Raw genomic sequence first — 27,175 nt, 5'->3', positions numbered from 1 at the left:
GACTTTCAGAATGAACGGACTTGCCCACACACGGACAAGTCCGTTCATTTTGAACGTGACTCAGGTGCGACGGGACTAGAAAAGGATGTCAATCTTGCCGCTTTTATCGGCTAGATTGACACCTTGCGAGCCCCGTCGCGGGGCATACCAGGCCCTTAGGTCTGGTATGGATTATAAAGGGGAACCCCTACGCCGAAAAAACGGCATGGGGTCCCCCCTAAAATCCATACCAGACCCCGATCCGAGCACGCAGCCTGGCCGGTCAGGAAAGGGGGTGGGGACGAGCGAGCGCCCCCCCCCTCCTGAACCGTACCAGGCCGCATGCCCTCAACATGGGGGGTGGGTGCTTTGGGGGAGGGGGGCGCCCTGCGCCCCCCCCAAAGCACCTTGTCCCCATGTTGATGAGGACAAGGGCCTCTTCCCGACAACCCTGGCCGTTGGTTGTCGGGGTCTGCGGGCGGGGGCTTATCGGAATCTGGGAGCCCCCTTTAATAAGGGGGCCCCCAGATCCCGGCCCCCCACCCTATGTAAATGAGTATGGGGTACATGGTACCCCTACCCATTTACCTAGGAAAAAAGTGTAAGTAATAAAACACACTACACAGGTTTTTAAAATATTTTATTAAACAGCTCCGGGGGGGGGATCTTCCTCCGGCTTCGGGGGTCTTCTTCCGGCTTCGGGGGTCCCTCCGCTTCATCTTCTCCCGGCGTCCGGTTGGTTCTTCTCCGCTCTCCGGCCTCTTCTCCCGGTGTCGCAGGTCTTCGGCCGGCCCCTCCGCTCTCTTCATGTAGCTCTATTGCGAGCGGAGGTCCGGACTTCTGGGCTTCTTGGCTTCTCTTCTCTTCCCCCAGATGTTGACACGACGCTCTCTCCGGCTGGACTGGTCTCTGAGGGCTGCGTTGTGACTTATATAGGCGGAGACCCCGCCCCCATATGATGTCACAGTCCTTGGGCATGCTGGGACTGTGACGTTTTAGGGGGCGTGGTCGACGCCGCCCCCTAAAACGTCACAGTCCCAGCATGCCCAAGGACTGTGACATCATATGGGGGCGGGGTCTCCGCCTATATAAGTCACAACGCAGCCCTCAGAGACCAGTCCAGCCGGAGAGAGCGTCGTGTCAACATCTGGGGGAAGAGAAGAGAAGCCAAGAAGCCAAGAAGCCCAGAAGTCCAGAAGTCCGGACCTCCGCTCGCAATAGAGCTACATGAAGAGAGCGGAGGGGCCGGCCGAAGACCTGCGACACCGGGAGAAGAGGCCGGAGAGCGGAGAAGAACCAACCGGACGCCGGGAGAAGATGAAGCGGAGGGACCCCCGAAGCCGGAAGAAGACCCCCGAAGCCGGAGGAAGATCCCCCCCCCGGAGCTGTTTAATAAAATATTTTAAAAACCTGTGTAGTGTGTTTTATTACTTACACTTTTTTCCTAGGTAAATGGGTAGGGGTACCATGTACCCCATACTCATTTACATAGGGTGGGGGGCCGGGATCTGGGGGCCCCCTTATTAAAGGGGGCTCCCAGATTCCGATAAGCCCCCGCCCGCAGACCCTGACAACCAACGGCCAGGGTTGTCGGGAAGAGGCCCTTGTCCTCATCAACATGGGGACAAGGTGCTTTGGGGGGGGGGGCGCAGGGCGCCCCCCTCCCCCAAAGCACCCACCCCCCATGTTGAGGGCATGCGGCCTGGTACGGTTCGCTCGTCCCCACCCCCTTTCCTGACCGGCCAGGCTGCGTGCTCGGATCGGGGTCTGGTATGGATTTTAGGGGGACCCCACGCCGTTTTTTCGGCGTAGCGGGGTTCCCCTTTATAATCCATACCAGACCTAAGGGCCTGGTATGCCCCGCGCTCGCCGCAATAGGAAGATTTGTTTTTCCTATTGCAGCGAGCGCGAGATGCAATACCATCCCCTCGTGTCGCATTTGGTCTGTCGGACCAGCCTACACACGAGCGGGCTTTCCGTCGGACCAGCACACACACGAGCGGACTTTCCGCCCGAAACTGAGTCCGACGGAAAGATTTAAAACATGTTTAAAATCTAGGTCCGGCGGGCTTTTGGGAAGAAGTCCGCCGGAAAAGTCCGCCGCCGCCCACACACGGGCGGATTGTCCGGCACACTCTGGTCCGCCGGACCAAGTATGCCGGAAAGTCCGACCGTGTGTACGCGGCATTACTCACCCTCTCTATTTGTCCTCTTTAGCAATACCGCTGAGAGTGAAAGTGAAAGAAAATCACAAATTTTGCAATGTTACCAGAACAGGAACGTAGGGTAAATCTTCCAATGGGGACACTAGTTCTGGTGACAACCAGGATTCCCTCTCTTTGGAGGGATTTCCTCTCGCTTCCTGTTTTGGCTAGGAGCCAGGAAGTGAAGGGAGATCTCTCCAATGGGACAGGGTTTATAACCCTAGTTCACGTTATTCAAAATGGGGAAAAAAAATTGCGTTAAGTTCATCTTTAAAGGTACCAAAATATAGTAATATACGCAATATATTGAAATGTACAGGTTTTTATTGATGTACCTTAAAAACATATTAGATTGGACACATCGTTGGGTAACACGCCAACATCGCTTAGTCTCCTCCACAGGCTTTAAATCTTTCTCTAACCTGCAGGAACAATATTAACTTCTCAGCTCTGAGTTTTTCAGATACCTTCAAACCAAACACTTCTATCCCATGAAAATTTCACCAGGCATACTCCTCAATGTAATGCCCACCTAAGAGCGCCTGTGCATTTCAGATCCACACACCAAGGGAGTCATTACCACCCACATCTTACTAACTACTCCAATGCCACCTCCCCCCATGTCTCTAAATGGGCAACTGACTTAAAATAGCTGTAAACCCTTATATATACCTAGTGAAGTGACTGGCCTCAGGAGATACACAGAGATGAAACAAATCCTCCTACATAAGTTGCACTTGTTTATCTGCAGTCTATCTTCTCTACAGCTGTTCAAAGTCCAGAATTTATAGAGCTTGTCTGAGCTGTCAGATAAAAAGGGTCAGAGAGCTGAAATTACACTCTGAAAAGCTCAGTGAGGAGAGCTCTGAGAGCTGTTTGGAGGGAAGGGAAACACCTTCCTCCACACAGCACACAGGAAGAGATCTCTCCTCTGTCACCCTTTTCCTCTTGGTGTTAGAAACATTTTCAGAAGTGATTCATGCAGATGGCAGAGGAACGAAGCAGGAGACAGAAATAACACTTAGTGCTCTTAATTGAGTACACACTATAGAGGGATATGCTTTGTTCATATTTCATGTCTGAGGTTTGCAACCACTTTAACCTTAGACCTTACACCCAGTGACTGGGCAGACATCTAGCAGGCAACTCATAAGGTGTCTCTTAAAATTTCCACCCTTGAAACATCTTATAAAGTGGTAGAATAGCTAAATATATTCTGGGCTACTCATCAACCTGCTTTCAGTGTTGTGGAGAACCCGGCACATATCTTCACACCTGGTGGATCTGCCCTCAAGTGAAATCTTTTTGGGGTGAAATCTTCTTACTTCTTTCACAGCTGTTTGACAAATCTATATAACCAGCTTCATAGACAGTCTTACTGAATATGGCACCATCAGAGCTGACCAGGAACCAATCTGACCTCTTCTTTTATGCATCAACTGCTGCAAAACAAACCTTCACCAGATCATGGACGTCACGGGCATTGTGTACGACAGCCACTAAAAATAGAGTGACCTAGGCGATGATCCATGCCAAGTTAGAGGCCACCCTCTAGGTAGGATAAGGTGCAGAAGTACATGAGAATTTGGCAACCCTGGATCAATAAGTATTTACCCCCTTTGATAAGTCTTTATTAGAACCTTGACACTATCCTTTTTTCGTATTTTGCATTAGAACCCTCTGGCCACAGTCATGGGACACTCCAGATCCCCTCTCCCTTCTTCATTGTCTCTTCTTCTTTCACTCTTTCCATGACCAGTACCTCTACTTCAAGGCACTGTGTCCCCATCTTGAACCCAGAGTTATGGCTGGGGGGTGCCAGCTAGCCGCTGCTAGTTTCTCCCAACTTTGCCTCTACTGAATCTGACTTTGTGTTGTTACCATCTCCCTGTCGCATCTCTGTGATACACTGTGATGGCATATGTAAAACTCAATAAAATCTTTGAACTAGAAAAACATATAAAATTGATTTAAAGCCATTACACAATACTTATTTTTGCATTCTTCGCACAGTAACCTCCTAGCGCCCCAAAAAAACACCCCCTGCTCGGATCATATATCCACAAACAACTTATTGATTTAAGAGTACTATTAGTCTTCACATTTCCAAGCCGTAATCTGCAGAGGGGTGAAACCGCTTCTCAATGTGTTTCTCAGATAGAAATCTGCTTCCTCAGGAGATAACTAGGAGGAGAAAGATAATTTTTCAAGATCAAATTATCTCTCACTTCCAATTTATCTCCTGAGGAAGCAGATCTACATCTGGTAAACGCTTTGAAAAGTGGTCTCAGCCCTCTGCAGATTACGGCTTTGAAATGTGAAGACTTTTGTACTCCTAAATAAGTAGGTAGGTTGCAGATATATGTGCCAAGCAGGGGGTACAAAATTCAAAGAGAAGTATTGTGTGTAATGGGATTACATCCTACCTAATATATTTTTTTAAGGTATATAAATAGTACCCGTACATTTTAAATATATATTTGTGAATATATTACTGTGTTTTGGTACCTTTAAAGTCCAATTGTTCTATATTTTTTGGCTATCGAATTGGACATGATGGCTCTGTTATTAGTAACCAGTCCAATAAAATGATCAATACACAGTGCTTTAGTAAATGAAATGGCACCCAGTTAGGTTGTCTTTAAGTGCTTTCTAGATCTAACAACAGTTGCAGTCATCTGTGATGACATATGAGAGGGTTTGAATTTGCACTCTCCTAATTGTGGATGTTCAGGCTTCATGCAAACTGGGGCTTTTGTAAATGCTTTTCTCCTGGCAGTAGAAAAGCAGCTTCAAAAACACGCCTAAGCAGCATTTAGGCGCATCAAGCATTTGGACGTTTATTCATTTAATTGGGCAGAATAAATTTAATATTTGATATAATATATATACAGTTGTGCTCATAAGTTTACATATCCTGCCAGAATTTATGATTTCTTGGCCATTTTTCAAAGAATATGAATGATAACACAAAAACTTTTCTTTCACTCATGGTTAGTGTTTGGCTGAAGCCATTTATTATCAATCAACTATAATCACTCTTTTTAAATCATAATGACAACAGAAACTACCCAAATGACCCTGATCAAAAGTTTACATACCCCAGTTCTTAATACCGTGTATTGCCCCCTTTAACATCAATGACGGCTTGAAGTCTTTTGTGGTATTTGTGGATGAGGCTCTTTATCTTCTCAGATGGTAAAGCTGCCCATTCCTCTTGGCAAAAGCCTCCAGTTCCTGTAAATTCTTGGGCTGTCTTGTATGAACTGCATTATTGAGATCTCCTCAGAGTGGCTCGATGATATTGAGGTCAGGAGACTGAGATGGCCACTCCAGAACCTTCACTTTATTCTGCTGTACCAAATGACAGGTCGACTCGGCCTTGTGTTTTGGTTTATTGTCTTGTTGGAATGTCCAAGTACGTCCCATGCACAGCTTCCTGGCTGATGAATGCAAATGTTCCTCCAGTATTTTCTGATAACATACTGCATTCATCTTGCCATCCATTTTGACCAAATTTCCTGTGCCTTTGTAGCTCACACATCCCCAAAAATCAGCGATCCAAATCCGTGTTTCACAGTAGGAATGATGTACCTTTCATCATAGGCCTTGTTGACTCCTCTCCAAATTAAGCATTTATAGTTGTGGCCAAAAAGCTAATGACTTCGTGCCAGAAGGTGTGAGGCTTGTCTCTGTGCTGTTTGGCGTATTGTAAGCAGGATACTTTGTGGCATTCTACTGGCTACTCGACCATGCAGCCCATCTTTCTTCAAGTGCCTTCTTATTGTGCATCTTGAAACAGCCACACCACGTTTTCAGAGAGTCCTGTATTTCACCTGAAGTTATTTGTGGGTTTTTCTTTGCATCCCGAACAATTTTTCTGGCAGTTATGGCTGAAATTTTAGTTGGTCTACCTGACCATGGTTTGTTTTCAACAGAACCCCTTATTTTCCACTTCTTGATTAGAGTTTGAACACTGCTGATTGGCATTTTCAATTTCTTGGATATCTTTTTATATCCCTTTCCCGTTTTATACAGTTCAACTACCTTTTCCTGCAGATCCTTTGACAATTCTTTTGCTTTACCCATGACTCAGAATCCAGAAACATAATTGCAGCACTGGATGAAAGATGCAAGGGTCTATCAGGAGTCCAGAAACCCACTGACCTTTTATACACACACTAATTACAAGCAAACAGATCACAGGTGAGGATGGTTACCTTTAATAGCCATTCAAACCCCTTTGGGTCAACTTGTGTGCATGTTATCAGGCCAAAATTTGCAGCTATAACAGCTTCAACTCTTCTGGGAAGACTGTCCACAAGGTTTAGGAGTGTGTCTATGGGAATGTCTGACCATTCTTCCAGAAGCGCATTTGTGAGGTCAGGCACTAAGGTGGACAAGCTGGCCTGGCTCGCAATCTGCGCTCTAATTCATCCCAAAGGTGTTCTATCAGGTTGAGGTCAGGTTGAGGTCAGGACTCTGTGCAGGCCAGTCAAGTTCCTCCACCCCAAACTTGCTCATCCATGTCTTTATGGACCTTGCTTTGTGCACTGGTCCAGATCATTTGGTGGAGGGGGATTATGGTGTGGGGTTGTTTTTCAAGGGTTGGGCTTTGCCCCTTCTACTTTTTATAGAGCCATATAGCTGAAGCTCAGATTATACACAAAGATGAAAAAAAATAAGGGAATGGCTCATGCTCACTCTCTCCTTGCTTTGCGCAGATCTGTTTCAATTAGCGATGGACTGAAAAAGAAAGAGGCTATTGTTCTGGCTCTCTCATTTGTGCTATTGGATCCCCCTCTGTTTTTAATGTTGATTTGTATAAGAAAGATTATATATAAAAATAGTAAAAACAAAAACAGGTATAAAATAGTTTTTTTTTTAAAAGCATCAAATTAAAATGCCCAAAGTTTCCCTTTAATATGTCATTACTGGTATAAATGGAAGGGGCGAGAAAAGAGGAAGTCTTGTAGAATAGATGTTACATAGTTACATAGTTACATAGTAGGTGAGGTTGAAAAAAGACACAAGTCCATCAAGTCCAACCTATGTGTGTGATTATGTGTCAGTATTGCATTGTATATCCCTGTATGTTGTGGTCATTCAGGTGCTCATCTAATAGTTTCTTGAAGCTATCAATGCTCCCCGCTGAGACCACCGCCTGTGGAAGGGAATTCCACATCCTTGCCGCTCTTACAGTAAAGAACCCTCTACGTAGTTTAAGATTAAACCTCTTTTCTTCTAATTTAATGAGTGGCCACGAGTCTTGGTAAACTCTCTTCTGCGAAAAAGTTTTATCCCTATTGAGGGGTCACCAGTCCGGTATTTGTAAATTGAAATCATATCCCCTCTCAAGCGTCTCTTCTCCAGAGAGAATAAGTTCAGTGCTCGCAACCTTTCCTCATAACTAAGATCCTCCAGACCCTTTATTAGCTTTGTTGCCCTTCTTTGTACTCGCTCCATTTCCAGTACATCCTTCCTGAGGACTGGTGCCCAGAACTGGACCGCATACTCTAGGTGCGGCCGGACCAGAGTCTTGTAGAGCGGGAGAATTATCGTTTTATCTCTGGAGTTGATCCCCCTTTTAATGCATGCCAATATTCTGTTTGCTTTGTTAGCAGCAGCTTGGCATTGCCTGCCATTGCTGAGCCTATCATCCACTAGGACCCCCAGGTCCTTTTCCATCCTAGATTCCCCCAGAGGTTCTCCCCCCAGTGTATAGATTGCATTCATATTTTTGCCACCCAAATGCATTATTTTACATTTTTCTACATTGAACCTCATTTGCCATGTAGTCGCCCACCCCATTAATTTGTTCAGGTCTTTTTGCAAGGTTTCCACGTCCTGCGGAGAAGTTATTGCCCTGCTTAGCTTAGTATCGTCTGCAAATACAGAGATTGAACTGTTTATCCCATCCTCCAGATCGTTTATGAACAAATTAAATAGGATTGGTCCCAGCACAGAACCCTGGGGCACCCCACTACCCACCCCTGACCATTCTGAGTACTCCCCATTTATCACCACCCTCTGAACTCGCCCTTGTAGCCAGTTTTCAATCCATGTACTCACCCTATGGTCCATGCCAACAGACCTTATTTTGTACAGTAAACGTTTATGGGGAACTGTGTCAAATGCTTTTGCAAAATCCAGATACACCACGTCTACAGGCCTTCCTTTATCTAGATGGCAACTCACCTCCTCATAGAAGGTTAATAGATTGGTTTGGCAAGAACGATTCTTCATGAATCCATGCTGATTACTGCTAATGATATTGTTCGTATTACTAAAATCCTGTATATAGTCCCTTATCATCCCCTCCAAGAGTTTACATACTATCGATGTTAGGCTAACTGGTCTGTAATTCCCAGGGATGTATTTTGGGCCCTTTTTAAATATAGGTGCTACATTGGCTTTTCTCCAATCAGCTGGTACCATTCCAGTCAGTAGACTATCTGTAAAAATTAGGAACAACGGTCTGGCAATCACTTGACTGAGTTCCCTAAGTACCCTCGGATGCAAGCCATCTGGTCCCGGTGATTTATTAATGTTAAGTTTCTCAAGTCTAATTTTAATTCCGTCCTCTGTTAACCATGGAGGTGCTTCCTGTGTTGTGTCATGAGGATAAACACTGCAGTTTTGGTTACTGAAGCCCCCCGATTCACTCGTGAAGACTGAGGAGAAGAATAAATTCAATACCTTCGCCATCTCCCCATCCTTTGTAACCAGATGTCCTTCCTCATTCTTTATGGGGCCAATATGGTCTGTCCTCCCTTTTTTACTGTTTACATACTTAAAGAATTTCTTGGGATTTTTTTTGCTCTCCTCCGCTATGTGTCTTTCATGTTCTATCTTAGCTGTCCTAATTGCACCTTTACATATCCTGTTGCATTCTTTATAGTCTGAATGCTGAGGATGATCCCTCAACCTTGTATTTTTTGAAGGCCTTCTCCTTTGCTTTTATATGCATTTTTACATTGGAGTTAAGCCATCCAGGACTTTTGTTCGCTCTTTTAAATTTATTACCCAATGGGATACATTGGCTAATGCCCTTATTTAAGATGTGGTTAGATGTGGTTAGATGTGGTTATCCGGTATATGTACAGTACAAGGTTCAGGGTGATCGTCTCACCGGAGAACACGGGGCAGGCAGGTAACTTCTGCTATGTGTGTGATTACACCTTCCATCCCACTTAGTACATATTGGCTGAGAGACTGCAAGCCAGCGAGCAACAGCTATTATGTGTGAGTCTGGATTTCCCATGTAGGTAATTGTGTTTAAGGGTGGAGCCAGCAAGTGTTAGGGCCCGTTCACACTATGTCCAGTGCACTGCATGGCTCCTCATAGGTCAATACAGGCTCAGCACAAGCAATTGCTATCTATGTGCCCAGTTCACACCATAATCCTGCAGTGCGTTGCATAGAAATTCAGCAAGTGTGCATTTCTATGTGGCACAATGTATCCCACCACAACACATTGCAATGTATCCCACCACACCACAGCATGTTGAAACCACACCACAGCATGTTGCAATGTATCCCACCACACCACAGCATGTTATATTGTATCCCACAACACCACATCACATTGCAATGTTCCCAGCACACTACAGCACGTTGTATTGTATCCCACCACAGCACGTTGTATTGTATCCCACCACAGCACGTTGTATTGTATCCCACCACAGCACGTTGTATTGTATCCCACCACAGCACGTTGTATTGTATCCCACCACAGCACGTTGTATTGTATCTCACCACAGCACGTTGTATTGTATCCCACCACAGCACGTTGTATTGTATCCCACCACAGCACGTTGTATTGTATCCCACCACAGCACGTTCTATTTTATCCCACCACAGCACGTTGTATTGTATCCCACCACAGCACGTTGTATTGTATCCCACCACAGCACGTTGTATTGTATCCCACCACAGCACGTTGTATTGTATCTCACCACAGCACGTTGTATTGTATCCCACCACAGCACGTTGTATTGTATCCCACCACAGCACGTTGTATTGTATCTCACCACAGCACATTGTATTGTATCCCACCACAGCACGTTGTATTGTATCCCACCACAGCACGTTGTATTGTATCCCACCACAGCACGTTCTATTTTATCCCACCACAGCATGTTGCAATGTATGCCACAACACCACATCACATTGCAATGTATCCCACAACACCACATCACATTGCAATGTATCACACCACACCACAGCACGTTGCAATGTATCACACCACAGCACATTGTATTGTATCCCACCACACTACAGCACTTTGCAATGTATCCCACAACACTACATCATGTTGCATTGTATCCCACCCCACCACAAAATGTTGCAATGTATCCCACCACACCACAGCATGTTGCAATGTATCCTACCACACCATAGCACATTGCAATGTATCTCATCACACCACAGCAGGTTGTATTGTATCCCACCACACCACAGCACGTTGTATTGTATCCCACCACAGCACGTTGTATTGTATCCCACCACACCACAGCACGTTGCAATGTACCCCACCACACTACAGCACTTTGCAATGTATCCCACAACACTACATCATGTTGCATTGTATCCCACCCCACCACTGCATGTTGCAATGTATCCCACCACACCACAGCACATTGCAATGTATCTCATCACACCACAGCAGGTTGTATTGTATCCCACCACACCACAGCACGTTGTTTTGTATCCCACCACACCACAACATGTTGTATTGTATCCCATAACACCACAGCGCGTTGTATTGTATCCCACCACACCACAGCACGTTGCAATGTACCCCACCACACTACAGCACTTTGCAATGTATCCCACAACACTACATCATGTTGCATTGTATCCCACCCCACCACTGCATGTTGCAATGTATCCCACCACACCACAGCACATTGCAATGTATCTCATCACACCACAGCAGGTTGTATTGTATCCCACCACACCACAGCACGTTGTTTTGTATCCCACCACACCACAACATGTTGTATTGTATCCCATAACACCACAGCGCGTTGTATTGTATCCCAGCACACCACAGCACATAGTATTGTATCCCACCACACCACAGCACGTTGTATTGTATCCCACCACACCACAGCACGTTGTATTGTATCCCACCACACCACACCACACCCCTTTTTATTGTATCCCACCACATCACAGCACGTTGCAATGTATCCCATCACACCACAGCACGTTGCAATGTATCCCACCACACCAAAGCATGTTGCAATGCACTGCAGTACATAGAGTTGTCATTTTGTGACACTTCAATAAAGTAAAAAAAAAAAAGAGGAAAAAAACACAATACAATGCATTACACACACTAAGCAATCAAAAGCAGATCACTTTTCAGAGTGCAGCTAAGCAACCACTGTCGGGCGTTCAGGAGCAAACAGCAATATTTAAGGGGACCAATGCACCACGATGGCAAGCCAAGTGCTTGGCGGCTCACGGTTCCATCACAGCCCTATTGACTTGAGTCAGATGGTGCCACTTGTAATCTTGACATGCTGTGGTAAATTTGCTGCAGCCACCACACAAAGCATCACAGCCACAACACATTAACAGCCCCCTCCAGCTATATTGTTTAGGTAGGTGGCCAGGGGTGGTAAAACTGTTTTCATGACTTACCCCCCTCTCCCCCATCTGCCTATGTGAAAGGGGCCTAAACTTGGCTATACACTAGACAATCTGATTGTATAATCTCTTTTAGACTTTTAATAGAAGGCGTTAGTTAAGCTACCATCGTAACTTACAACCGTAAACTGTCAGTTGCATCTCTGTTCACACCATGTAGTCTCATAATCTGATCGATCAAAATACGATCGTGTTCACAAACAAAACGTTTCAGTGCTGTCGTTTGATGCAAAACAATTGATAATATTCTGCACTGGCCGAATGACTCAGTTTGACTGAATCCGATTGAATTTGAGTCCAAATTTATCGAAAGGGAAGTTATGGCTATTCAATTGTTTGCAGATTTGACCACTTCAATTGAATCAAGTAACGATTTTATAAAAAATAAGTATTGAACGTGTCACCATTTTTCTGGGGTTGTTACCAACTTGTGGTGAAAATTTCATGTCAATAGCACCTTTAGAAATATATTTACCTAAAAAATGGTGACGTGTTCAATACTTATTCAATACTTATTTTACCCGCTGTATATGGCCACCATAACAGGGATTGTACAATCAGATTGTATAGTTTATGGTCACCTTAAATAAATTTAAACATACTTGGGGTAAACATAGATCTACACTCAAACAAAAAAGTAAAAAAAAAAAAATTAATAAAAAAAAAAAAAAAAAAAAGACTTGATTGGTCCACTTGGTGATTTTCACTCTTCTATGTTTCTATTTTCTTCCCATGATAGCAGGCCCCGCCCCCCATCCTTCTCATACTCCACTATAGTTCCAGCTGTCATTTATAGTAGATAAGGCTGGGATGGGCCATGTGTTTGTTTTACAGTAACCGCTCAGCTATGGCTTGTAGATAGTTCGCCGTCATACCTGCCAACTGTCTAGGAAGTCCCTGGTTAAGAAAACAGAACTATGAATAAGCACACCAAGAAAAAAAATGTATAGTGCAGCCATTGACTTTTATACAGTAAATATTTGACACTGTATACATAAAGAATATCATCATATATCATATGTTACCATAAACAATAGAAAGCATAGAAACAGACATGAGACAGATACCGGAAGAGCAATGAATCACAGGACGAAAGTGGATCAAAGTTTTAAGGTATAATATACACATACCAAGCATACATTCCTTTACATGCAATACCGATGTAGCAAGGAGGAGAGAACCGGGTATGGCAACATTTTGTTGGCCAAGCACCCACTTTGTCATGTCTGTCCTCATCACAGTGTCGGTGTCGTCTCCATGTGTAACAGGGTGACAACACAGGACTACAATTGGGAGATACTTGTCACCCCATAACAGGAAGTGCCTAAACAAGAAAATGTCAGGATGACCAGGTGATCGTTTAGCCCCTTTGCTGCTCCCAGCTGTTGTCTATGTAGTAGAAGTGATTTCAGCAGCTGTAACTTCTACACTGTTTAAAAAGTTTAAAGTCCCGAGCTGCGAAACCCTGGCTGCTGTGGTCAGAGAAACAGCAGGTAGACCACAGTTTCCACTCAAGAGTGTAGGGATGATATTGAGTTTAATAAAGAGAACCTGTCCCCTGCACTATACTATCACAAAAAAGGTAAAGCCCCTGCATCCACTTACATGCACATACGAATGCTAAGGTGCATTCCAGACACACAGGCATACCAAAACAACAATTGCATACCACATATTAGATATTGCCATGGGCACCAGAATGGGAGGAACAATTTTAGAGCCATCATTTAAGTGTAACTCTAGTCTAAACTGATGTGCTGTAAAGGCTTTTAAAGCAATTTAGCGTATCGTAGTTCTTTTGCCATTTCACGGATGCATATCATTTTAAGAACTAATAATATGTGTAAAATCAGCACTACCTACTATAATATGTTCCTATTAACAAAATATATTTAATAAACAAAAACTAAAGTAAAATACCACTATGTGCAAAATAGCCTCTGTACACTGATTAGTGATTCCACCCCACTAAATGAATATACTGTGATATATATATATATATATATATATATATATATATATATATATATAATTTATTTTTTATTTATTTTTTGAGGTTTGACATATTTGGTATCTATGTAATTGACACAACCTCATCTTTTATATTTGGGGGAATATGATTGGTTTGTATGCACAAAAATTACGTTAATTGCATTTAGTAATGAAAATGTAGATTTGATAAGCAGTTGCAATAACATTGTGCGACATATAAAATTGCAATAACCATTTTATTCTGAAGATCCTCTGCTTTCAGGAAATATGCATGCTACTCATTTGGATGCAATCCTAACATACTTTGTTGACTGAGATGGGCCACACCACAGTGCACAGTGAAGCAACAAAGTATGTGCATTGCAGTGCTGTGCGCTGTCAATAAAAAAGGCGCAGGTCCAACTTCTGAATCACTGAGCTGTGTGACAGTCAATTCATTTTGAAAGGGCTGACTAATGGCAGCACATGTCTCAGGGGACCTCTGCTACAATTAGTCCATTGTTGGTCAGTGGGAAAATGTTCCTTATATTGGTGATGGTCAGTGGGAATAATGTCCCTTACATTGGTGGAGGTCAGTGGAAAGAATGACCCTTACATTGGTGGTTGATGAGAAGAATGCCCCTTACATTGGTGGTGATCAGTGGGAAGACTGCCCCTTACATTAGCAGTGGTCAGTGGGAAGAATGCCCCTTACATTGGTGGTGATTATTGGGAAGAATGCCCCTTACATTTTTGGTGGTCAGTGGGAAGAATGGCCCTTACATTGGTGGTGGTCTCAGGGAAGAATGTCCCTTACATTGGTGTGGGTCAGTGGGAAGAATGCTCCTTACTTTCATGGTGGTCAGTGGAAAGAATTACCCTTACATTGGTGGTGGTCAGTGGGAATAATGACCCTTACATTGGTGGTGGTTAGTGGGAAGAATGACCCTTACATTGGTGGTGGTTAGTGGGAAGAATGACCCTTACATTGGTGGTGGTCAGTGGAAAGAATGATCCTTACATTGGTGGTGGTTAGTGGGAAGAATGCTCCTTACATTGGTGGTCAATGAGAAGCATGCTCTTTTCATTGGTGGTGGTCAGTGGTGGGTGTAAAAAATGACCCTTACATTGGTGGTTGATGAGAAGAATGCCCCTTACATTGGTGGTGATCAGTTGGAAGAATGATACTTACATTAGCAGTGGTCAGTGGGAAGAATGCCCCTTACATTGGTGGTGGTCAGTGGAAAGAATGACCCTTACATTGGTGATGGTTAGTGGGAAGAATGACCCTTACATTGGTGGTGGTTAGTGGGAAGAATGACCCTTACATTGGTGGCGGTCAGTGGGAAGAATGACCCTTACATTGGTGGCAGTCAGTGGGAAGAATGACCCTTACATTGGTGGTGGTCAGTGGGAAGAATACCCCTTACATTGGTGGTGGTCAGTGGGAAGAATATTCGTTACATTCGTGGTGGTCAGTAGGAAGAATGACCCTTTTGCTGGTGGTGGTCAGTGGGACGATACCCCTTACATTGGTGGTGGTCAGTGGGAAGAATGACCCTTACGTTGGTGGTCTTCAGTGGGAAGAATGCCCTTTATATTGGTGGTGGTCGGTGGGAAGAATGACCCTTACATTTGTGGTGGTCATTGGGAAAAATGCTCCCTACATTGGTGGTGGTCAGTGAGAGGAATGTTCCTTACATTGGTGGTTAATGAGAGGAATGCCCCTTACATTGGTGGTGGTCAGTGGGAAGAATGCCCCTTAAATTGGCGGTGGCCAGTTGGAAAAAATATCCCTACATTGGTGGTCAATGAAAAGAATGACCCTTACATTGGTGGTGGTCAGTGGGAGGAATGCTCCCTACATTGGTGGTGATTAGTGAGAAGAATGTTCCTTACATTGGTGAGCAATGAGAAGGATGCCCCTTACATTGGTGGTGGTCATTGGGAAAAATAACCCTTACATTGGTGGTCAATGAGAAGAATGCCCCTTAGATTGGTGGTGGTCAGTGCGAAGAATGCCCTTTACATTGATGGTGGTCAGTGGGAAGAATGCCCCTTACATTAGTGGTGGTCAGTGGGAAAAATGACCCTTACATTGGTGATCAATGAGAAGAATGCCCCTTACATTGGTGGTGGTCAGTGGGAAAAATGACCCTTACATTGGTGGTCAATGAGAAGAATGCCCCTTACATTGGTGGTGGTCAGTGGGAAAAATGTCCCTTACATTGGTGGTCAATGAGAAGAATGCCCCTTACATTGGTGGTGGTCAGTGGGAAAAATGACCATTACATTGGTGGTCAATGAGAAAAATGCCCCTTGCATTGGTGGTGGTCAGTGGGAAGAATGCCCATTACATTGGTGATGGTCAATGAGAAGAATGCCCCTTACATTGGTGGTGGTCAGTGGGAAAAATGACCCTTACATTGGTGGTCAATGAGAAGAATGCCCCTTACATTGGTGGTGGTCAGTGGGAAAAATGTCCCTTACATTGGTGGTCAATGAGAAGAATGCCCCTTACATTGGTGGTGGTCAATGGGAAGAATGCCCCTTACATTGGTGGTGGTCAGTGGGAAAAAAATGTCCCTTACATTGGTGGTCAATGAGAAAAATGCCCCTTGCATTGGTGGTGGTCAGTGGGAAGAATGCCCCTTACATTGGTGATGGTCAGTGGGAAGAATGACCTTTACATTGGTGGTGATCAGTGGGAAAAATTACCCTTACATTGGTGGTCAATGAGAAGAATGCCCCTTACATTGGTGGTGGTCAGTGGGAAGAATGTTCCTTACAATGGTGGTCAATGAGAAGGATGCCCCTTACATTGGTGGTGGTCAGTGGGAAAAATGACCCTTACATTGGTGGTGGTCAGTGGGAAAAATGACCCTTACATTGGTGGTGGTCAGTGGGAAGAATGCCCCTTACATTGGTGGTCGATGAAAAGAATGCCCCTTGCATTGGTGCTGGTCAGTGGGAAGAACGCCCCCTACATTGGTGGTGGTCAGTGGGAAGAATGCCCCTTACATTGGTGGTGGCTAGTGGGAAGAATGGCCCTTACATTGGTGGTGGTCAGTGGGAGAAATGATCCTTACATTGGTGGTGGTCAGTGGGAAGAATGTTCCTTACAATGGTGGTCAATGAGAAGGATGCCCCTTACATTGGTGGTGGTCAGTGGGAAGAATGTTCCTTACAATGGTGGTCAATGAGAAGGATGCCTCTTACATTGGTGGTGGTCAGTGGGAAGAATGTTCCTTACAATGGTAGTCAATGAGAAGGATGCCCCTTACATTGGTGGTGGTCAGTGGGAAGAATGTTCCTTACAATGGCGGTCAATGAGAAGGATGCCCCTTACATTGGTATTGGTCAGTGGGAAGAATGCCCCTTACATTGGTGGTGGCTAGTGGGAAGAATGACCCTTACATTGGTGGTGGTCAGTGGGAGAAATTATCCTTACATTGGTGGTGGTCAGTGGGAAGAATGTTCCTTACAATGGTGGTCAATGAGAAGGATGCCCCTTACATTGGTGGTGGTCAGTGGGAAGAATGTTCCTTACAATGGTGGTCAATGGGAAGGATGCCCCTTACATTGGTGGTGGTCAGTGGGAAGAATGTTCCTTACAATGGTAGTCAATGAGAAGGATGCCCCTTACATTGGTGGTGGTCAGTGGGAAGAATGTTCCTTACAATGGCAGTCAATGAGAAGGATGCCCCTTACATTGGTGGTGGTCAGTGGGAAGAATGACCCTAAGGCCTCATATACACTGCTGCTGGTAAACGGACGTTCAGAGGCAGTTGGCTGCTTTTTTCAGCTGCCCCTGAACTCATCCAATGTTATCTTATGTGTACATGTACACAGGTTAGTTTAATGTCGTTTTTAGGCAGTTGCGTTTAGAGGCCTTTCTTTGAAGGCAAAAAAGTGAGTTTAGACGCTGATGTTTCTGACGTTTCAGATGCTAAACACCGCTAAACGCGGTACCCGTGTTTAGCTGCATTTCGTTTACAGGCGTTTTTCATTTTTGGCTATTTTGAAAAAAATATATATTTTTTTTCTAAACGCAAACGTGGCAAAACCCCACTGACATTTTAAATGTGGGTTTTTATCTGTCAAGTTAAAGCGGGATTCCGGCCAGCTAAATTTTTTTTTTTTAAGTCAGCAGCTACAAACACTGTAGCTGCTGACTTTAAATAAGTACACTTACCTGTCCTGGGTGCCCGCAATGTCGGCCGCCCAAGGCCGACCCGTCCCTCGGCTCTCGGGTCCCGGCACCGCCATCCTAACTAAGGGAAACAGGCAGTGGAGCCTTGCGGCTTCACTGCCAGTTTCCTACTGCGCACGTGCGAGCGGCGCGGCTCTCTGTGAATGGCCCCGTGGTTTTCTGGGAACACACACAGTTCCCAGAAGGCAATGGGGCCGCTCACTAAGGAACAGAACACGCCGCGGAATAGGAAGAGGCAGATTAGGAAGACTGCCTAGCAACAAGGGTTCAGGTAAGTTTTAAAAAAAATTTTTTTTCAAATGTTTTTTTTTTTTATTTTGTTAGGATTTTTGGTGCAATTTTTTTTTCAGGGTGGCCCTCCACTTTAAATAGTTCAGGAGAGGAAATGTTCCGTGTACATTAAGCCTTACATTGGTGCTGGTCAGTGGGAAGAATGACCCTTACGTTGGTGGTGGTCAGTGGGAAGAATTACCCTTACATTGGTGATGGTCAGTGGGAAGAATGCCCCTTACATTGGTGATGGTCAGTGGGAAGAACGACCCTTACATCGGTGGTGGTCAGTTGGAGAAATGATCCTTACATTGGTGGTGGTCAGTGGGAAGAATGTTCCTTACAATGGTGTTCAATGAGAAGGATGCCCCTTACATTGGTGGTGGTCAGTGGGAAAAATTACCCTTACATTGGTGGTCAATGAGGAGAATGCCCCTTTCATTGGTGGTGGTAAGTGGGAAGAATGCTCCTTACATTTGTGGTGGTCATTGGGAAGAACGACCTTTACATTGGTGGTGGTCAGTGAGAAGAATGACAATTACATTGATGGTGGTCATTGGGAAGAATGACCTTTACATTGGTAGTGGTCAGTGAGAAGAATGACCCTTACATTGGTGGTGGTCATTGGGAAGATTGCTCCCTACATTGGCGGTGGTCAGTGGGAAGAATGTTCCTTACATTGATGATCAGTGGGAAGAACGCCCCAACAATTACAATCAGCAGAATCACTAAAGCTTATCTGAGCCGTGGGGTGGAGGAACTTCACTGGCCTGCACAGAGTCTTGACCTCAACCCAATAGAATACCTTTGGGATGAATTAGAGTGGAGACTGCGAGTCGGGCCTTCTTGTCCATATCAGTGCCTGACCTCACAGATGCGCTTCTGGAAAAATGGTCAAACATTCCCATAGATACACTTCTAAACCTTGTGGACAGCCTTTCCAGAAGAGTTGAAGATGTTTTAGCTGCAAAGGGTGGGCAAACTCAATATTGAACCCTACGGACTAAGACTGGGATACCATTAAACTTCATGTGTGTGTAAAGGCAGGTGTCCCAATACTTTTTTAATATAGTGTATGTGGTGTTAACAGCTGTAGGAAATGACTATTCCTATTTACTGTGCAGCACACAATGACAGGTCTTCTCTAAAATCTAGGATTCATTTATTCATTCATTTCCAGATGCCAGACTGGCATTTGCTGAATAGAGGCTTCCATGGTGATCTGTACGAAAGTGTACAACACCTTCCATGCTTAGAGAACAAGGATTACCATGGCAACCCAAATCCACTGCTTAGATTAATACTGTAGTATAATGAAGAACTTCCAAAGGTCAGCACAGCGGCTTTTTTCCTGCGGCAGTACACTATGTGCAGCTCTCAGATGTAGCTAAGGCTCGGGTCCTGGCATTTAGCTATGCTTGCTTTAAAATACACATATTTGGAGAAATTGGTTTTTATATCAGTAACATAAAATACCATCTTAATTGCATTAGTGATTATAATTGGATTGAATGATTCCGGACAGAAAAGTGCTAAAGTACCAAGTCTAAATATAAGCCGTGGGGGAGATGGCTCACTCACCACCAATCTTAAAGTGGAACTATGGTCAGGATCAAAACTAACATACAGCGATCAGCCATAACTTTTTGACCACCCACCTAATATTGAGTAGGTCCCCCATTAGCTGCCAAAACAGCTCTGACCCATTGGGGCATGGACGCCACTAGACCGCTGAAGGTATGCTGTGATATCTGGCATCAAGCTGTCAGTAACGGATCCTTTAAGTCCTGTGAGTTGTGAGGTGGGACCATGGATCAAACTTGTTTTTCAAGCACATCCCACAGATGCTTGATTAGATTGAGATCTGGAGAATTTGTAGGCCAAGTCAACACCTCAAACTCATTATTATGTTCCTCAAAACATTTTTGCAGTTTGGTGTGCACATTATCCTGCTGAAAGAATTGAGTGATAAGGGGATACAGCCCTCCCTATTTGTTATAGTGGCCTCTGTCACCAGGACTAAAGGTGAAAAATCAAAAATTTTTAATTGTCATTAGGTCAGCCATAGTTGGGAACTCTTCCAAAGGGGACACTTATTCCAGTGACACCTGTCTAAAAGGGTACAGGAGAAAGACGGGGCTCTGGATTGTTTGCTCAAGTAGGTATTCCATTTGGAACTCATGTGTGGGAGAAAGTTTTCCTTTTTAGGTTTCTCTCGAAGAGTGATGGCCGAAAGCATGTGTTTTTTGGGTTGACTAGTGAGGAGCTGTACATTGTATAAATCCTAGAAGCTGTATTTATTGAAAGTCTGCTTTTGTTAAAGCCAACGCGTTTGAGGAATGAAAAGGTTTCTGTCTATCAAGGCTTGGCAGATGCAGTATATTGGACTGATAAGTATAGCTTAGTCCTGAGGAATAATTTATTTGGACTGTAACAAGGATATGCTTTAGAAACTGGTTTAACCAGCCTGACTAGTGGCAGCGTTCTCCAAGTCTGCAGGCGAATTAGGGTTTCCATAGCATAAATGTTGTAAGAGGGACAGACCACAGCCTGCTAGAAGCAACTTCCAGAATAGACTTCCCAACTCATCCTTTTCCTTTCACCCAGTGTGGTAAGTAGGGATAAGTGGTGTGGTTTTAATCGATTTTGCCTTAAATTACCAATTTTGCTTTGGGTACAGCAGAAACTCCCAATTTCAGTCAAAGAGCTGCTAAGGTATACTTTATAAAACAAAAAAAAGATTTTTTTCTCTTTGACTTTACTTTAAAGGTTCCATTTTTTTCTTTATTTAGGGTAGTTTAGTTTATCTCATTTCATATTATTTCATTTTTTTCTCTTTTCTCTTTCTTTGTATTTAATAATTTTTATATGTTTTATCAAAAAATTCTGTATTTTTATGTGAAACATATAAAATAATTAAGCTAATGAGGAGCTATTTTTTGGCATAAGAACAGGTCCAGGAGACTTGAAAGAAGTAGCTACCCTCAGGAGTCATTTAAAACCCATTACACGATTAAAAACCAACAAGACCACTTTAATTTTACCTTACCGTTGTCTCCCAATAGCCAAGCAATTTTGAATTGAGGTCTTTAAAATCTCAACAAAATTGTTGGGGTTCACGCTACCCCCCCATAAGCAAAATGCTTTGTTCAAGTTAACACCCATTGACCTTACAAAAAAACACAATTTTAATTAATATTAATGCCTCGTACACACGGTCGGATTTTCCGACGGAAAATGTTTGATAGAACCCTGTTGTCGGAAATTTCTACCGTGTGTAGGCTCCATCACACATTTTCCATCGGATTTTCCGACACACAAAGTTTGAGAGCAGGATATAAAATTTTCCGACAACAAAATCCGTTGTCGAAAATTCCGATCGTGTGTACACAAATCCGACGGACAAAGTGCCACGCATGCTCAGAATAAATAAAGAGATGAAAGCTATTGGCCACTGCCCCGTTTATAGTCCCGACGTACGTGTTTTACGTCACCGCGTTCAGAATGATCAGATTTTCCGACAACTTTGTGTGACCGTGTGTATGCAAGACAAGTTTGAGCCAACATCCGTCTGAAATCCTAGGATTTTGTTGTCGGAATGTCCGAACAAAGTCCTAACGTGTGTACGGGGCATAAGCCCCCGGTCACACCGGTGTGACTCGTCATTCGATTTGACAGTTTAAAATTGCATGACAAGTCGCACCCTATTGTCCGCATTGGAAGCAGTCAAATCGGTGCGACTCTGTCGGAGTCGCACCGATTTTGAAAATAGTTCCTGCACTACATTTTGCAAGTTCAGGTGCGACATGCATAGACATCTGTGCATGATTTTGTACAGATGTCTTCCAAGGCGCACCTAAAGTAGCACTGAAATGCTACTTTGAAATCGTGCTACTTCAAGCGAAGTAGCACGATTTCAATGTCGTGATCGGTTTGACCGGGGTGTCCTCACAGCAGTAATCCAAACCATAGGCAAAGCCTGGAAAGGCAGGACTCTGTACATAGCTGAAACCAGATCTAGAGTTACCCAGGTAATGCTCCATAAAAAAACAAACCCAGAATATCAAAAGGCATGCAAAAATATTCAGCTACCCATGGGCTGGTGTGGGGTTTTGGCGGTTGGTGATGGGATATTAATGGATTACACAGTGTAAAGTAAAAGCGGCACTGTGATATAACGGAAACCACACTGTAAAGGGGCACTGTAATGATTACAAGTTGAAGTTAGAAGCTGATTGGTTACTAAGCACGGCTGCACCAGATTCTGAGTGCACCAGTTTTAGTAAATCTCCCACATGGCATCCAGATCAGCATAAGGAGTAGCAAGGTGGGCAGTAATGTAGTTTAATCTACTGAGTGTTGAAACAATACTGCCAGAGCACATTTTAGTAGCATATGTAAGTCCTAGACTGACTGGGTATACACTGTTCAAAAGAAAAGGGGTCTGGTAGCGGAGAGGGGCAGGGGAACAAAGGGGCTTGAAGGATTAGTATTACGGGATGGGGCATTCCTTTGAGATGTTCTTCTGCCAGCTATCGTTGGGGTCTTTTAGGAGAATCAGTACACTTAACAAGAGTCCCAGTTAACCTGCATGCAGTATAGATACGGTATAGTCGTGGCGCAGGTGCAAAGGTGGATGTGGTTCAGGTGCAGTAAAGGTTCAGTATAATGCGGTATATAGTTGGTATTGGTGCAGTATAGATGCAGTATGGATGTGGTATAGACAATGAATAGGTATGGCACAAGTGTAGTATGTCTGTGATAGACTTAAAGAGTAACTCCTCTGGGTGATCTGTGTACATTGCAAGGATTTTAACAAACTTTGTTGCAGATTCCTACCTTTTGTTATTCTGAAGAAATCACTGTTTTTCGTCTGTGTCCATGTGGAAAATTAATCTGATGGGAGTGGTTTCATATTTATCAATCAGCTGCTGCACTTGCAGGACTCTAATGAGGAAAATTGCATGGTCTGCATCACTTTAGACATGATATCCTATTTAGAGTAGCTCAACAAAAATTGGGCTGCCTGAAATCTGGCTTGTATCTTAGTGCAGACTTCTGGGGAAATCAGTGACCCAATCACACAAGCAGGAAATTATGTTTCTGGGGGGCGTTCTATACACATTCTGTCTACAGAACCCCTCCAGGTAGCCATATTGCATTGCATTTTACAGAGAATTACAGCATTGCAGAATGAAAAGGAAAGGTGATTTTTAATACAATTCAATTACAATATGCCTTGTGTCACAGTTGTGTATGTAATATTTTTTTTTCTTATTTGCTATTTTTTTTTTACCACAAAAGTGGAGTTCCCCTCTAATATCTTGTTTCCAGTGTCTCAATTCCTGCCAACAGTGTGAATAATGGGTGAGGAGCCCTCTCACCAGTCCCTGTGGTGCAGCTGCAAAGTCTTTCTGTGGAAAGGGTCCCCTCTCTCTCTCAGATGCCTCCGAAGATCAGCGGTGGGAAGAAGAGGGTGAGAGTACACTCTGGTCCTCCTGCTGCAGCGGTAAAATTCAACCGCTGTGGTCTATGCTGCATGGACCCGGGCATCTCTCCCTGGGTCTCAGGCTTGGTCCCTGCCAGTCTGGCCCCTCACCAGTTTGTCAGTTGGCAGCAGATGTGCTCTTCTTGCTTTCCTCAGTGCCAAGACAGCCCACTTTCCCGTGAAGTTTAATAAAAAATCTTTTACTAAGTCTTGCTGTCCAGGGCACACTGCATTTCAGAAAGTCAGTTCCTGTTTTACATGGCTACTGTTTCAGACTACAATGCTCAGGATTACTAGTGCCCTGCATTGAAATCTATGAGGTTGCTTGGTTTTAGCTCTCTCCTTGCTAGCCAGAGGAAAATGGAGTGACATAGCATCAGTATCTCAGTAGAAAGTGAACGTAAACTAATTGTAAAGAGGTAAATATCTTTCTCCATGTTTCTGTAGTCCAGCACCTGGCTACGCTGTTCTGGGGACAACTGAAAATTTTGGATTTTCTTTCACTTTCTGTGATAACAGTAAATGGGACAAAGAGTGAATCTCTCTAACGAGGACACAGACATCAATGAAAAACTGACAGGGGCTCTAATCCCTCTCCACTCTGTCCAAAACAAAAAAAAAAGTTTGCCTTTAGTTATACTTTATATTGTATTACATACATCCATATCTCTATCTAGAAGCTATCTGCAGTCCACTGCAGTCACCTATGCCGCGTACACACGAGCGGACTTTCCGGCATACTTGGTCTGGCGTACCGGAGTCCGTCGGACAATTCGATCGTGTGTGGGCTCCAGCAGACTTTGTTTTCTCAAAAGTTTGACGGACTTGGAATTGAAGTCTGGTCGAAAAGTCCGCTCGTCTGTATGCTAGTCCGACAGACAAAAAACGACGCTAGGGCAGCTATTGGCTACTGGCTATGAACTTCCTTGTTTTAGTCTGGTCGTACGTCATCACATACGAATCCGTCGGACTTTGGTTGATCGTGTGTAGGCAAGTCCGTTCATTCGGAAGGTCTGTCGTAAAGTCCGTCAAAGTCCGCCGGGCAAAGTATGCTGTAAAGTCCGGTCCTGTGTACGCGGCATCAGGCTCCCCAACAAGACACTGCTGAGTTAAAATGTCAGAGACATAGGGCTTGCATTGTTTTCAGTCATTCATACCCGACAAATAAACTGACTATACACGTTCTATACACTTGACAATTTTTGCAGCATGTCAAGATTTCTATCAGCTTTGCGATTGCATGAAATTGAGTAGTCCATAGCAATTTACCACCCATTGTTTCAATCATTTCACAGTTTTAAAGTAAAACTATGACAAGGCTATGGGAATTATATAAACCTAATTACAGTAAAACCTTGGATTGCGAGCATAATTTGTTCCAGAAACATGCTTGTAATCCAAAGCACTCATATATCAAAGTGAATTTCCCCATAAGAAATAATGGAAACTCAAAGGATTCATTCCACAACCATTTATTCATTCAAATCCTTCAATTTATAGTCCATATAAAAAGATTATAGCAATGTGAAAGGTTGTGTAACCATAAAATGTCCATCCACAAATGGAAGCCTCCACCAAGGGGATTAGAAGCAAAATGCAGCATGAGCTACAGAGTATAAAACATGAGAGGTGCCTCTGATGCCGCATACACACGGCCGGACTCCGTCAGACAATTCGATCGTGTGTGGGCTCCAGCGGACTTTTTTCCCCAAAAGTTCGACGAACCTAGAAATGAAACATGTTTCAAATCTTTCCGACGGACTCGAGTCCAGTCGAAAAGTCCGCTCGTCTGTATGCTTGTCCGACGGCCAAAAACCGACGCTAGGGCAGCTACTGGCTATGAACTTCCTTGTTTTAGTCCGGTCGTACGTCATCACGTACGAATCCATCGGACTTTGGTTGATCGTGTGTAGGCAAGTCCGTTCATTCGGAAAGTCCGTCAGAAAGTCAGTCGAAAAGTCCGCCAGACCTAGTCTGTCGAAAAGTCCGCCCGTGTGTACGCGGCATGAGTGTAGCAATATGTTGCCAAATGTTGTACCTTCATTAAATGTAACCTTATTGCTACACTTAGAGGCACCTCTCTTCTCTTTTATACCCAGTTGTCAAAAGTCAAAATGTATTTAAAAATGTTGCTTGTCTTGCAAAACGCTCTCAAGCCAAGGTTTTACTGCATATACTTGTAACTAGCAATAGATAAGCTATAAAACTATCCCTCAATGACCTCTGTAGCTGCAGCCACTGTGGAGTAATTAGTCCTCAAATCCCATTTGAGAAACCCTGCTATCCACTCACTTGTGCGCGTGCTCTGTGTTTGCATTAGAGAGTTAGTGATGATCCAGTAATGGAAAATAAAAGTAAAAGTTAGTGCAGCTCCATGGTGTCTGAAACAACAGTGGTCAGCTAGTTTGAAAACAATTTTACTGCTAGTTAAAGCTGAATTTTAATCTGCTTCTATTACGTATTCCCCGGTTACTCCTTTTTCCCATCATTAGTATGTTAATGAACATAAAAAAGGCTTGTGAAACATTAGCATGTACTGATGAAGTATTTTGTATTCATCTGATCACTTTCATTTGTATATCTAAAAAACTTAAAGACTGTAATTCACACATACAGTCATGTCCATAAATATTGGGACATCAACATAATTCTAATTCTAATTGGCTCTATACATCACCACAATGGATTGGAAATTAAATGAACACGATGTACTTTAACTGCTGACTTTCAGCTTTAATTTGAGGGTATTTACATCCAAATCAGGTGAACGGTGTAGGAATTACAACCGTTTGTATATGTGCCTCCCACTTTTTAAAGGACCAAAAGTAATGGGACAGATTAACAATCATCCATCAAACTTTCACTTTTTAATTCTTGGTTGCAAATCCTTTGCAGTCAATTACAGCCTGAAGTCTGGAATGCATAGACCTCACCAGACACTGGGTTTCATCCCTGGTGATGCTCTGCCAGGCCTCTACTGCAACTGTCTTCAGTTCCTGCTTGTTGTTCGGGCATTTTCCCTTCAGTTTTGTCTTCAGCAAGTGAAATTCATGCTCAATCGGATTCAGGTCAGGTGATTGACTTGGCCATTGCATAACATTCCACTTCTTTCCCTTAAAAAACTCTTTGGTTGCTTTCGCAGTATGCTTTGGGTCATTGTCCATCTGCACTGTGAAGCGCCGTCCAATGAGTTCTGAAGCATTTTGTTGAATATGAGCAGATAATATTGCCGGAAACACTTCAGAATTCATCCTGCTGCTTTTGTCAGCAGTCACATCATCAATAAATACAAGAGAACCAGTTCCATTGGCAGCCATATATGCCCACGCCATCACACTACCACCACCATGCTTCACTGATGCTTTGGATCATGAGCAGTTCCTTTCCTTC

At 43.8% G+C, this 27,175-nt stretch overlaps 1 protein-coding gene across 4 annotated transcripts in view; it reads left to right on the top strand.

Annotated features, from left to right (window-relative positions):
* VSTM5 (V-set and transmembrane domain containing 5) overlaps positions 1-27,175 on the top strand; it is a 77,998-nt gene that overhangs the window by 13,857 nt on the left and 36,966 nt on the right. The gene's annotated exons all lie outside the window — the stretch shown is intronic.

Source organism: Aquarana catesbeiana, linkage group LG02, assembly GCF_042186555.1.
Source record: "Aquarana catesbeiana isolate 2022-GZ linkage group LG02, ASM4218655v1, whole genome shotgun sequence".
NCBI lineage: Eukaryota > Metazoa > Chordata > Amphibia > Anura > Ranidae > Aquarana > Aquarana catesbeiana.
The sequence above is the reverse complement of the archived record's forward strand: the minus strand, read 5'-3'. Positions and strand labels throughout refer to the sequence as shown.